Source organism: Anomaloglossus baeobatrachus, chromosome 5 (genome assembly GCF_048569485.1).
Source record: "Anomaloglossus baeobatrachus isolate aAnoBae1 chromosome 5, aAnoBae1.hap1, whole genome shotgun sequence".
NCBI lineage: Eukaryota > Metazoa > Chordata > Amphibia > Anura > Aromobatidae > Anomaloglossus > Anomaloglossus baeobatrachus.
Window position 1 is genome coordinate 503,919,065 of NC_134357.1, and position 13,659 is coordinate 503,932,723.

Sequence of the window (13,659 nt, forward strand, 5' to 3'; positions counted from 1 at the left end):
AGTTTGATCCGCTGCAGGGGCGGCACACCTCTAAATCACTTGGCGTCATGAACAGGATACGGACAGGACCCACTTACCTGGGTGACGTGCTCCTTGAAAGTCCAAGCTGCGTGTCAAAAGTCCTGTTTCCCACTTTTTCCGCCATCCTTGGCGCCAAAACACCGTCTTCTCGACCAAAAGCGCTCAAAGTAGAAGCCCCGCCCTTCATTCTGAGAGTCAGCCCGGAACTGGAAGCTCCCGAAGGGCCCAAGCGCAGCAGTGAGTGGTGGGCGAAAACCAAGGCAGAAATGCAAGGATGTCCGCACCAGACAATGGAAGTGTTGCAGCGCTACCTCCAACAGACCAGGGTAATGCGTGTGCAGCGGGCGCTGCTCCGGCCGTAGGTGCGGCGGCACCTGGGGCTGAGGCGGCCGCGCCCATTATACCGATCACCTTACCCTACGTGCCTGGCGCCGCCTGGCTTCCACAGTATGATGGCCGACCCAATGGGTTACAGGTGTTCAAGCGGAAGAACTGCAACGTTCTTGATATGTACGCCCTGACCGGTCGGCAGCGAGCGTCTGTGGTACTGGGCCAATTGACGTTCGCCGCTGAACTAGAAGTGGAGACGTGGACTGAGGAGGACCGGATCTCGGTCTCTGCCATCTTTAAACGGCTAGGAGCTGCGTTTGAAACCTGCACCGAAGCTGAGCTGAGGATGACATTCTACAGCTGTAAACAGCGCCCCCAAGATAGCATTAGAGATTATGCCCTGAGACTGCAAGCGACAAGCGGCGCTACGGACTCTGAAACTGATCAACGACATTGGTGAGCTGGAGGGGAACAAGATACTTGTGGAGCAGTTCCTGCAAGGTCTGGTATCAGTGGAAGACCGTAAACCGTTACGGCTGTGGGCCCTGGAGCATCCTACCTTAGATTTTGCTGTCCTGAAGGAACGGGCGATCAAGGCCCTGCAGCCCCCGGAGACTCCGGACTCTCCGCTCCCATCCTGGCAAGCCGGCACATCTCCCTTGCATATGAAGCCTCCTGCTTTAGCCTTGCCGGAACCAACTCCATTGGTAGCACCCGTGGGCGGAATCAGCGATCTGTCTTCACAGGTGCAGCTGCTGAGTAGCGACATCGCAAGAATCCTGGAGGCGATGCAGCTCAAGCCCAAGGCCACGCTGCCAGGAGAGATTCAACTAGCCGACTGCCCGGAGGACGTCCCGTTGATGAGAAAAAGAACCCCGGTGTACAAAGGACGGAACAACAACTGGTATGGACAGCTTGTTTGTTATAAGTGTAATAAGACTGGCCATTACGCGCGGATCTGGCCTTTAAACGGGCAACCCCTGTGGCCAACGGCCAATACCCACAAATAAACTCCCAAGGCCCAGCAGACTGGCGAGAGCGGTATGTAGGGGGACGGCCCATCGTTTCCATCATCCTGGATGGGATCCTGACTTCTGCACTCCTTGATACCGGTTCCCAGGTAAGAACTATTCCCTATGTACTGTATAAGAAGTTTTGGCTTGATGATGAATTTACCCCGCCAGATGACAGCATTACCATCTACGCCGTCAACGGGTTACCAGTGACTCAGATTGGGTTCAAGGAAGTGACCATTAAGGTGGGCCGGGTACAGTTGGCACGTCAAGGAATGTCATAGAATGACTCTAGTGATCGGAACCCTAAGATCATTTTAGGAACAAATGTTATTGAGAACTGTATGGGGGAAGTGTTGTTTTTTCTTCAACAGCTATCTGAGACTGCAGGGGCAGGGCGGCAGAGGGTCCTACAACGTGAAATCCGAGCCCTCCTGCAGCGGCAACGGGTAAATCTTTCCGGAGGTGAAATTGGTGGTGTACGGGTAATGGATGTAGACCCTCTTGTAGTGCCCCCGCGGAGCGAGATGATGATATGGTGCAGGGCAGCTGTAGGCTCCCGTGGACAGGATTACCAGGCAGTAGTAGAGCCCCTGCCTTTGGAGCATTGGCCCACAGTGTTATCGGCCAGAGGGGTAGTCGATGTCCGGAAGGGGAGGGTGCCCGTGCGAGTGTTGAATTGCGGGGAAGATGAGATTACATTGCCCAGGTTTGCCACAATTGCCAAGCTGTTTACAGTAAACACAGGTTCCATCCATGCAGTCAGTTCTCCAAACACCTCAGATCAGTCCTCTAGTGACAGTTCCCAGGGACAGTTAGAGAAGTGGTGCCATGAGTTACATGTGGGCACTGACTCTACACCTGCTCATCACAAACAAGGGGTCTACAGGGTTGTACAGGAGTACGAGCAAGTCTTTAGTAAGCATCCACTGGATTTTGGGTGGATAAGAGGGGGGTACAACATCAGATACCCACAGGCGCTCACCCACCCATCAAAGAGAACTATAAGCGCATACCACCTGCCTATTATCAGTGTAATAAGGACATGCTCAGGAACATGAAGGAAACCGGAGTGATCCGTGATAGTTGCAGCCCCCTTCGTACTTGTGAAAAAGAAAGATGGCACTAGGAGGATGTGTGTGGATTACAGACAAATCAGTGAGATCACACATAAGGATGCCTACCCTTTACCCCGAATTGAGGAATCGTTGGCTTAATAAGTCAGCTACTTACAGTGCCTACAAGTAGTATTCAACCCCCTGCAGATTTAGCAGGTTTGATAAGATGCAAATAAGTTAGAGCCTGCAAACTTCAAACAAGAGCAGGATTTATTAACAGATGCATACATCTTACAAACCAACAAGTTATGTTGCTCAGTTAAATTTTAATACATTTTCAACATAAAAGTGTGGGTCAATTATTATTCAACCCCTAGGTTTAATATTTTGTGGAATAACCCTTGTTTGCAATTACAGCTAATAATCATCTTTTATAAGACCTGATCAGGCCGGCACAGGTCTCTGGAGTTATCTTGGCCCACTCCTCCATGCAGATCTTCTCCAAGTTATATAGGTTCTTTGGGTGTCTCATGTGGACTTTAATCTTGAGCTCCTTCCACAAGTTTTCAATTGGGTTAAGGTCAGGAGACTGACTAGGCCACTGCAACACCTTGATTTTTTCCCTCCTGAACCAGGCCTTGGTTTTCTTGGCTGTGTGCTTTGGGTCGTTGTCTTGTTGGAAGATGAAATGTCGACCCATGTTAAGATCCTTGATGGAGGAGCGGAGGTTCTTGGCCAAAATCTCCAGGTAGGCCGTGCTATCCATCTTCCCATGGATGCGGACCAGATGGCCAGGCCCCTTGGCTGAGAAACAGCCCCACAGCATGATGTTGCCACCACCATGCTTGACTGTAGGGATGGTATTCTTGGGGTCGTATGCAGTGCCATCCAGTCTCCAAACATCACGTGTGTGGTTGGCACTAAAGATCTCGATCTTGGTCTCATCAGACCAGAGAACCTTGAACCAGTCTGTCTCAGAGTCCTCCAAGTGATCATGAGCAAACTGTAGACGAGCCTTGACATGACGCTTTGAAAGTAAAGGTACCTTACGGGCTCGTCTGGAACGGAGACCATTGCGGTGGAGTACGTTACTTCTGGTATTGACTGAAACCAATGTCCCCACTGCCATGAGATCTTCCCGGAGCTCCTTCCTTGTTGTACTTGGGTTAGCCTTGACTCTTCGGACAAGCCTGGCCTCGGCACGGGTGGTAACTTTCAAAGGCTGTCCAGGCCGTGGAAGGCTAACAGTAGTTCCATAAGCCTTCCACTTCCGGATGATGCTCCCAACAGTGGAGACAGGTAGGCACAACTCCTTGGAAAGGGTTTTGTACCCCTTGTCAGCCTTGTGACCCTCCACGATCTTGTCTCTGATGGTCTTGGAATGCTCCTTTGTCTTTCCCATGTTGACCAAGTATGAGTGCTGTTCACAAGTTTGGGGAGGGTCTTAATTAGTCAGAAAAGGCTGGAAAAAGAGATAATTAATCCAAACATGTGAAGCTCATTGTTCTTTGTGCCTGAAATACTTCTTAATACTTTAGGGGAACCAAACAGAATTCTTGTGGTTTGAGGGGTTGAATAATAAATGACCCTCTGAATAAACTTTTCACAATTTAAAAAAAAAAAATAAAAAAATAAATAACATTCTTTTTTGCTGCAGTGCATTTCACACTTCCAGGCTGATCTACAGTCCAAATGTCACAATGCCAAGTTAATTCCGAATGTGTAAACCTGCTAAATCTGCAGGGGGTTGAATACTACTTGTAGGCACTGTATTTCTCTACTCTTGATCTCACTAGTGGATACTGGCAAGAGGCCGTTGCTGAGGAAGACCGTGAGAAGACCGCATTTGCTACCCCGATGGGATTGTGTGAATTCAATAGCATGCCATTCGGGCTGTGCAATGCACCGGGGACGTTCCAGAGACTTATGGAGTGCTGCTTCGGCCACTGTAACTTCGAAACTGTTCTGTTGTACCTAGATGACGTCATTGTGTACTCCAAAACGTATGAGGCGCATCTGGAACACCTGGCGGAAGTATTCGAAGCACTATCCAGGTACGGGATGAAGCTAAAACCATCCAAGTGTCATCTACTGAAGCCTAAGGTGCAGTACCTGGGACATGTGGTCAGCGCTGAGGGTGTGGCACCGGATCCTGATAAGATCACAGCCATCCAGAACTGGCCAAGGCCCAACACTGTCAGGGAAGTACGCCGTTGTTGGGCCTGATGGGGTACTACCGAAGGTTTATTTAAGGCTACATTAAGATAGCGGCTCCCTTGCAAGACCTCCTGATGGGACAATCCACTCATGGCAAGCCCTCTGGCTCTCCGTTCAAGTGGGGAAAGGAACAGGAATATTCTTTCGAGCAAATGAAGTCAGTTCTAACGGGAGATGAGATCCTTGCATATACCGACTACGGTCTCCCGTTCATACTGTATACGGATGCCAGCAACGTAGGACTGGGAGCGGTGCTGTCACAAGTGCAGAAAGGCAAAGAGAAAGTAATCGCCTATGCCAGCAGGAAGCTGAGGCCTACAGAAATAAACCCAGAGAACTATAGTTCTTTCAAGCTAGGGTTCTTGGCACTCGTATGGGCCGTTACTGAGAGATTCAAGCACTACCTTGCTTCCACGAAGTTTGTGGAAGCAGTGGAACAACGCTGGGTTGTAAGATTGGCAAACTATGATTTTATCATAAAGTACAGGGCTGGCCGCAAGAACACTAATGCAGATGTACTGTCCAGGATGCCCCATTTGTGTGATGATGGGAGGGATGAGGATGGCCTGGAGGAGATTGAATTACCCGCTTTTCACCAGCCCACTAACATAGAACGGTCTGGGCCCCATAGCCATCAGCAAGAAGCAACCTTTGATCCATTGCCCTATCACGGTTGGCAAGAGGCCCAGGATGTTGACCCTGCAATCAGGCTGGTTAAAGCATTTTTAGCCCGGGCTGGTTCCCGCCTAGAGCCGGGCGCCCCAGCAGAAGCTAAGAAGTTGTGGCAGGACAGGAGTTGGCTATATCTTCACCGAGGCAAATTATGCAGGAGTCTGACCAATCCCAAGACGCATGAAAGAATCTTCCAGGTCGTGATACCCAAAGCGTATGTCACGGTGGTCCTGGAAGCATACCACGATGGAGCAGGGCACTTTGGATGGAAGAAGTTGGAGATGTTGTTGAGAAGTCGCTTCTACTGGATAGGGATGAGAGATTCCATAGAAGCCTGGTGTAGGAACTGTGGTCCCTGACCCTTGAGGAGGCAGGATGGCACCAGTCAGCGAGCACCACTCCAACCAATAGTCACCAAACAGCCCCTGGAAATTGTAGCTTTGGATCACATCAAGCTAACCCCAAGCCGAAGTGGTTACACTTATGTACTCACGATGGTGGACCACTTCTCCCGATTCCTGGTGGTGGTAACTGTTATTATTATTATTATTATTTATTATTATAGCGCCATTTATTCCATGGCGCTTTACAAGTGAAGGAGGGTATACGTACAACAATCATTAACAGTACAAGACAGACTGGTATAGGAGGAGAGAGGACCCTGCCCGCGAGGGCTCACAGTCTACAGGGAATGGGTGATGTTAAAGATTTAACTGCCAGAACGGTGGCAAAGGCATTCCAAACGCACTTCTGCAGGCCGCATGGGTATCCCGATCGAGTCCTCACCGATCAAGGTCCGGTGTTTGAGGCCGAAATCTTCCAGGAACGGGTGCAAGAAGATACGCACTACACCCTACCATGCGCAGACGAATGGGATGTGCGAGAAGATGAACCAATTGGTGATCAACCTGCTGAATACTCTTCTACTTGAGGAGCGGAAACAGTGGCCTGAGAAACTGCCAGATTTTGTTGACATCTACAATAACATCCCCATTGGATCCACCAAGTGCACCCCTGCTTACCTGATGACTCCCAGTGGACTTATAGATGGAGGTCAAACTGCCTGAAACCTACTTGCTTGAGGCAGATTGGGACTCACGTCGCCAGATCCAGTATAAGCAGATTCAAAAGTGTGTTGAAGAGAATTTGAATCAGAATAGGGAAAGGCAAGAAAGAAACTTTAACAAGCAGGCAAAAGCAACCCCGTTCTCACCAGATGAAGTGGTATTGAAGAGGAAGTTGCACAAACTGGACGATCAATGGGAAAAGGAGCCTTACGTGGTACAACCATCCAACTTCAACAACCAAAAGACTTGCCTTATCAGCAAGGACCAGGGAAGAACCAAGGCTACCGTCTCCCGAGACCACCTGAAGAAATGTCCGGAGCCCTTAAGAGTTGTAGATGAACCTGTGTTAACATTCCCACAACCCGTGGAGGAAACAGAACAGGAAAGGCTTATTGACACTGCACCCACTCCCGCACCTAGAGTAGTACCTGTACCGTTCCCACGCACGCGTAGAGTCCTACCAGCCAAACCTGCCACTGAGGGCGAGGAACCTGTAGGAATCATTGCCACGGGGGAGATAGAGGGTCAGGAGTTGATTAGGTCGACACGGGTTAATTTTGGTCAGCCCCCACTGAGGTATAGAGAGGAATGTTAGTGGTACCTTACTATTTAAAGTTAAAAATATTAGAAAATCTGTGCTTTCTTTTCTTGTTTTTCATAGTTTATTATTTTTCTTGAGTAATGATAAGTAATGTTTATATGTAAATGATTATCACCGGGTTTAATCAACTGAATACCTCATCTGATTATGAAGTTATATAATGTTTGTACCAGGTGCATGGACTCCGGTTCTTATATATTTTTAGTAGTAAAAATGGACCATGGCTGCGGGATTGGTTGCGGCCAGCACGGACTTGTGCTCAATGTAAATAGCTGCACCTCCTGTGCCTACCAAAGTCATCTTTTCAACACCCGGGACCTTAACCTGGTCACGGACCCACAAATAGGAATGCAGCGGGTCAGGTTGTTTGGGTGGCGGGTTGATGGGATCCGGGACGTTGGGACTGGACTATCGCAGAAAGAGGCTGCAACAGAGCAGGTTGAGCCTCCGCTACCAGCATAACCGGTAGCGTTCCATTAGTTAAAGAATGAACTCTAAGAGTTTAAAGGAACGTTTAAGTAATGTACCTCCCTAATGTGGGATGTGCATTTGTAAATAAAATGTTATTCTTTTTCTTCCCAGTTGCAAAAATAAACCTCTGGATGTCCTGTAGCTACGTTTAACCAAGGAGGAATGTGACGCCCTTGGACTATCAGGGCGTCACAAGGTACTGCACAAACTGCCCTTCCTTGCAGTATTCCAAATCCCTCATGGTTCTGGGTCCCTATCTTGTAGTGTTGCCTCCAACAGCAATTTAAATCCTAGATACACACTGCACCACACCCACCAAGCACACCAGTGGACGGCTTGAGTGGAATAGAGTTGCCCACCTGGGGGGTCAGGGAGGGGAGGTGTGGAGTGCAGTCAGTGATAGTGAGTAGTCAGTGGAGATTGAGGAAGTAGCCCTCGAGCTGTGAGGAGCTCAGAGGAGGTTGGGAGTGGTAGCTCCCAAGAGAAGCTGTCTAGGTTGCAGACGGTGGTCTGGACCTAGAGGGGTCGGACCCCCAGTCACAGGGGATTGTGGCTAGGTGCCTGGACCTGTCAAGGAGTACGGTCAGCAGCCTGGCACTATCACCGGTTCGGGACCGAAGGCACGGCGGGGTACACGAACCCTAGGTCGGGGAGAAGCTTCGGGCAACCCGGCAATTAACCTGAGGAGAACAGAGCCTTTATGATCTGTTCCCACCCACTCCAGAATCGGGGCACTAGCGCAACGAGGGGGATAGGACCTTCCAAACAAACGGTCCATAAAATCCCAAGCGTGAGCCCTGAGAGCAGGCTCCCACACTTAGCCACAGTGGGGAGCGGGGCCCGACAAGTTTCAGACTACTGGGCCACCACGTTGAAGTTAAACTTAGTGCCAGGAGGCAGGTCACGGATCACCAGGCAACACTATAGGAGACAGGACCCGGACGAGCTCCCCTCAAGCAGCAGCGATACCCCGAGATTTGGTTTACCCGGTTGTCAGCGTCTGCTTATTGACTGAGTACCTGAGTAACCCCTGCATCCCACGGCATTCCCACTGAGTCCCGGGGCCTTCCCCTACTCGTGGAGGGATATGACACCTTGCTGCCCCACTCCATCACCCCGGGTACACTTAACGGCAGCGGCGGTACTCTTTCCTTACTGTACACCACGGGTGGCATCACGAACTATACCTCCCTTGTAAATAACTTCCCCCTTTTACGTTTAGAAGTGGCCCCAGGCCCCCGGGTCCAGAGACCCTCGAGCCACAAGTCATCACACAGATCCGAGCGGTTCGATCCGCTGCAGGGGCGACACAGATGCCTCACAGGTCCTCAACTGGCAGCTTCATTAAATAGTACCCGCAAAACGCCAAGGTCAACATCTACAGTGAAGAAGCGACTCCGGGATGCTGGCCTTCAGGGCAGAGTGGCAAAGAAATAGCCATATCTGAGACTGGCTAATAAAAGGCAAAGATTAATGTGGGCAAAAGAACACACACATTGAACAAGGAAGATTGGAAAAAATTGTTATGGACAGACGAATCGAAGATTGAGGTGTTTGGATCACACAGAAGAACATTTGTGAGACGTAGAATGACTGAAAAGATGCTGGAAGAGTGCCTGACGCCATCTGTCAAGCATGGTGGAGGTAATGTGATGGTCTGGGGTTGCTTTGGTGCTGGTAAAGTGGGAGATTTGTACAAGGTAAAAGGGATTTTGAATAAGGAAGCCTATCACTCCACTTTGCAACGCCATGCCATACCCTCTAGACAGCGCTTGATTGGAGCCAATTTCATCCTACAACAGGACAATGACCCAAAGTACACCTCCAAATTATGCATGAACTATTTAGGAAAGAATCTGTAATGGAGTGGCCAGCCCAGTCACCAGATCTCAACCCTATTGAGCTGTTGTGGGAGCAGCTTGACCGTATGGTAGGCAAAAAGTGCCCATCAAGCCAATCCAACTTGTGGGAGGGGCTTCTGGAAGCATGGGGTGAAATATCTTCAGATTACGTTATCAAATTAACAGCTAGAATGCCAAAGGTCTGCAAAGCTGGAATTGCTGCAAAGGAGCATTCTGTGCCGAAAGCAAAGTCTGAAGAAGAAAATTATTATTTCAAGTAAAAATCATTATTACTAACCTCGTCAATATCTGGACTATATTTTCTATTCATTACGCAACTCATTTGATAAATAAAAGTATGATTTTTCATGGAAAAGACAAGATTGTCTGGGTGACCCCAAACATTTGAACTGTAGTGTATACCTGCAAACTGTCCAGTATTAACAGGGAAAGAAAATATGTAACCCAGAAAAGGACGTTTGTTTTTAAGTTACAGCAGCAGTATAATTACTAATAAGAAGGACTGTAAGGGAATAAACTCTATTTGCCTCTAATCCTAAACTGTCCCTCCTCCAGCAGCTGTCCCTACACTGACTGCAGGAAGCAGTGGTTTTACTACAGAGAAGACAGTATGTGACCCTGAAAAGGACTTTTGTTTTTAGGTTACAGCAGCATTATACTTACTAAGGCTATGTGCGCACGCTACGTTTTTTGACGCTGCGTTTTTGGCCACTAAAAACGCACAAAAACGCACCTGCGTCGAAAAAACGCATCAAAAAACGCATGCGTTTATACCGCGATTTGGTGCGTTTCTGGCTGCGTTTTGCTGCGTTTTTGATCTCTGCGTTTTGCTGCGTTTTTCCAATGCATTGCATGGGCGAAAAACGCAGAAAAACGCAGGAAAGAATTGACATGTCCATTTTTTTTTTCAAGCTCAAAAACGCAGCTTAAAAGAAACAGTTGTGTGCGGACAGCAAAAATGAAAACTCATAGACTTTGCTGGGGAAGCAAAGTCATGCAGTTTTGAGGCCAAAAACGCACCCGAAAAACATGCAAAAACGCTGCGAAAAACGCACTGTGCGCACATAGCCTAATAAGGACTGTAAGGCAATAAACCCTATTTGCCTCTAATCCTAAACTATATCTCCTCCAGCAGCTATCTCTACACTGACTGCAGGAAGCAGTGGTTTTACTACAGAGAAGACAGTATGTGACCCTGAAAAGGACTTTTGTTTTTAGGTTACAGCAGCATTATACTTACTAATAAGAAGGACTGTAAGGCAATAAACCCTGCTATTTGCCTCTAATCCTACACTATCCCTCCCCCAGCAGCTATCCCTACACTGACTGCAGGAAGCAGTGGTTTTACTACAGAGAAGACAGTATGTGACCCTGAAAAGGACTTTTGTTTTAATGGTGCAGCAGTAGTATATAATCTATTCTTCTATACTAATTGAACACTGCCTATATGCCGGCTCTAACGTCAGCTCTCCCTCCTACACCAACTCTCCCTAAACTGATTACAGAGGACCGTGCACCGAGCAGTCACCAGGTATTATATAAGACCCGAGGATGTGAAGAGGCCGGCCAGTCACAGGAATGCCAGGAGACAATATGGTGCAACATATGAGGGGTGGGGACTCAAGCATGATGTCAGAGCATCCTGATACTCCATCTGTAGTCCTCACTAATATACACCTGACAGGAGCCCATATCTTCTAGGCTCAACAATCCCTACATACCTCCTCCTGCAGAGCCGCACACTGGATATACAGATGCTCTGTGCTTACAGGACCTGTGATGATGTCACATGGAGGGGAGGAGTCAGGGGGTCACATGATCAGCTCCTCTGTGTGTGCAGGACTCTGCTGTGCTGGTTGTCATGGTGCTGAATGAGGGGAAGTTTATGTGTGGGGTCAGGAGGGATTTACAGTGTGGATGTAGCATATATATACGATATGTATGGAGCGGAGCCGTGTGTGTACGAAGTGTACGGAGCGGAGCCGTGTGTGTACGACATGTGCAGAGAGGAGCCGTGTGTGTACGAAGTGTACAGAGCGGAGCCGTGTGTGTACGAGGGGTACGGAGCGGATGAGGGGAAGTTTATGTGTGGGGTCAGGAGGGATTTACAGTGTGGATGTAGCAGAGTCGTTTGTGTGCGGAGTGGAGCCGTGTGTGTAGGACGTATACGGAGCAAAGTCGTGTGTGTAGGACGTGTACGGAGCAGAGCCATGTGTGTAGGACGTGTACGGAGCGGAGCCGTGTGTGTAGGACGTATACGGAGCGGAGCCGTGTGTGTACGACGTGTACGGAGCGGAGCCGTGTGTGTACGACGTGTACGGAGCGGAGCCGTGTGTGTACTACGTGTACGGAGCGGAGCCGTGTGTGTACGACGTGTACGGAGCAGAGCCGTGTGTGTACGACGTGTACGGAGCAGAGCCGTGTGTGTACGACGTGTACGGAGCAGAGCCGTGTGTGTAGGACGTATACGGAGCAAAGTCGTGTGTGTAGGACGTGTACGGAGCAGAGCCATGTGTGTAGGACGTGTACGGAGCGGAGCCGTGTGTGTAGGACGTATACGGAGTGGAGTTGTGTCTGTGTAGGACGTGTACGGAGCGGAGCCAGGTGTGTAGGACGTGTACGGAGTGGAGCCGTGTGTGTACGAGGTGTACGGAGCGGAGCCGTGTGTGTACGAGGTGTACGGAGCGGAGCCGTGTATGTACTACGTGTACGGAGCGGAGCCGTGTGTGTACTACGTGTACGGAGCGGAGCCGTGTGTGTACTACGTGTACGGAGCGGAGCTGTGTGTGTACGACGTGTACGGAGCGGAGCCGTGTTTGTACGACGTATACGGAGCGGAGCTGTGTGTGTACGGAGCGGAGCCGTGTTTGTACGATGTGTACGGAGCGGAGCCGTGTGTGTACGAGGTGTACGGAGCGGAGCCGTGTGTGTACGACATGTACGGAGCGGAGCCGTGTGTGTACGACATGTACGGAGCGGAGCCGTGTGTGTACGACGTGTACGGAGCGGAGCCGTGTGTGTACGACGTGTACGGAGCGGAGCCGTGTGTGTACGACGTGTACGGAGCCGAGCCGTGTGTGTACGACGTGTACGGAGCAGAGCCGTGTGTGTAGGACGTATACGGAGCAAAGTCGTGTGTGTAGGACGTGTACGGAGCAGAGCCATGTGTGTAGGACATGTACGGAGCGGAGCCGTGTGTGTAGGATGTATACGGAGTGGAGTCGTGTCTGTGTAGGACGTGTACGGAGCGGAGCCTGGTGTGTAGGACGTGTACGGAGCGGAGCCGTGTGTGTACGAGGTGTACGGAGCGGAGCCGTGTGTGTACGAGGTGTACGGAGAGGAGCCGTGTGTGTACGGAGCGGAGCCGTGTGTGTACGAGGTGTGCGGAGCGGAGCCGTGTGTGTACGAGGTGTACGGAGCGGAGCCGTGTGTGTACTACGTGTACGGAGCGGAGCCGTGTATGTACTACGTGTACGGAGCGGAGCCGTGTGTGTACTACGTGTACGGAGCGGAGCCGTGTGTGTACTACGTGTACGGAGCGGAGCTATTTGTGTACGACGTGTACGGAGCGGAGCCGTGTTTGTACGACGTATACGGAGCGGAGCTGTGTGTGTACGGAGCGGAGCCGTGTGTGTACGACGTGTACGGAGTGGAGCCGTGTGTGTACGAGGTGTACGGAGCGGAGCCGTGTGTGTACGACGTGTACGGAGCGGAGCCGTGTGTGTACGACGTGTACGGAGCGGAGCCGTGTGTGTACGACGTGTACGGAGCGGAGCCGTGTGTGTACGATGTGTATGGAGCGGAGCTGGGTGTGTAGGATGTGTACAGAGCGGAGCTGTATGTATATGGTGTTTCTGAAGTGGAGCTGTGAGCATATGACATTTACGGAGCGAAGCCGAGCGCACAGGATGTGAACGGAGTGGAGCTGTATGTGTAGGAGGTGTATGGTGTGGAGCCGTGTGTGTAGGAGGTGTATGGAGTGGAGCTGTATGTGTAGGAGGTGTATGGAGTGGAGTTGTATGTGTAGGAGGTGTATGGAGTGGAGCTGTATGTGTAGGAGGTGTATGGAGTGGAGCTGTATGTGTAGGAGGTGTATGGAGTGGAGCTGTGTGTGTAGGAGGTGTATGGTGTGGAGCTGTATGTGTAGGAGGTGTATGGTGTGGAGCTGTATGTGTACGATGTGTATGGAGTGGAGCTGTATGTGTAGGAGGTGTATGGAGTGGAGCTGTATGTGTAGGAGGTGTATGGAGTGGAGCTGTATGTGTAGGAGGTGTATGGAGTGGAGCTGTATGTGTAGGAGGTGTATGGAGTGGAGCTGTATGTGTAGGAGGTGTATGGAGTGGAGCT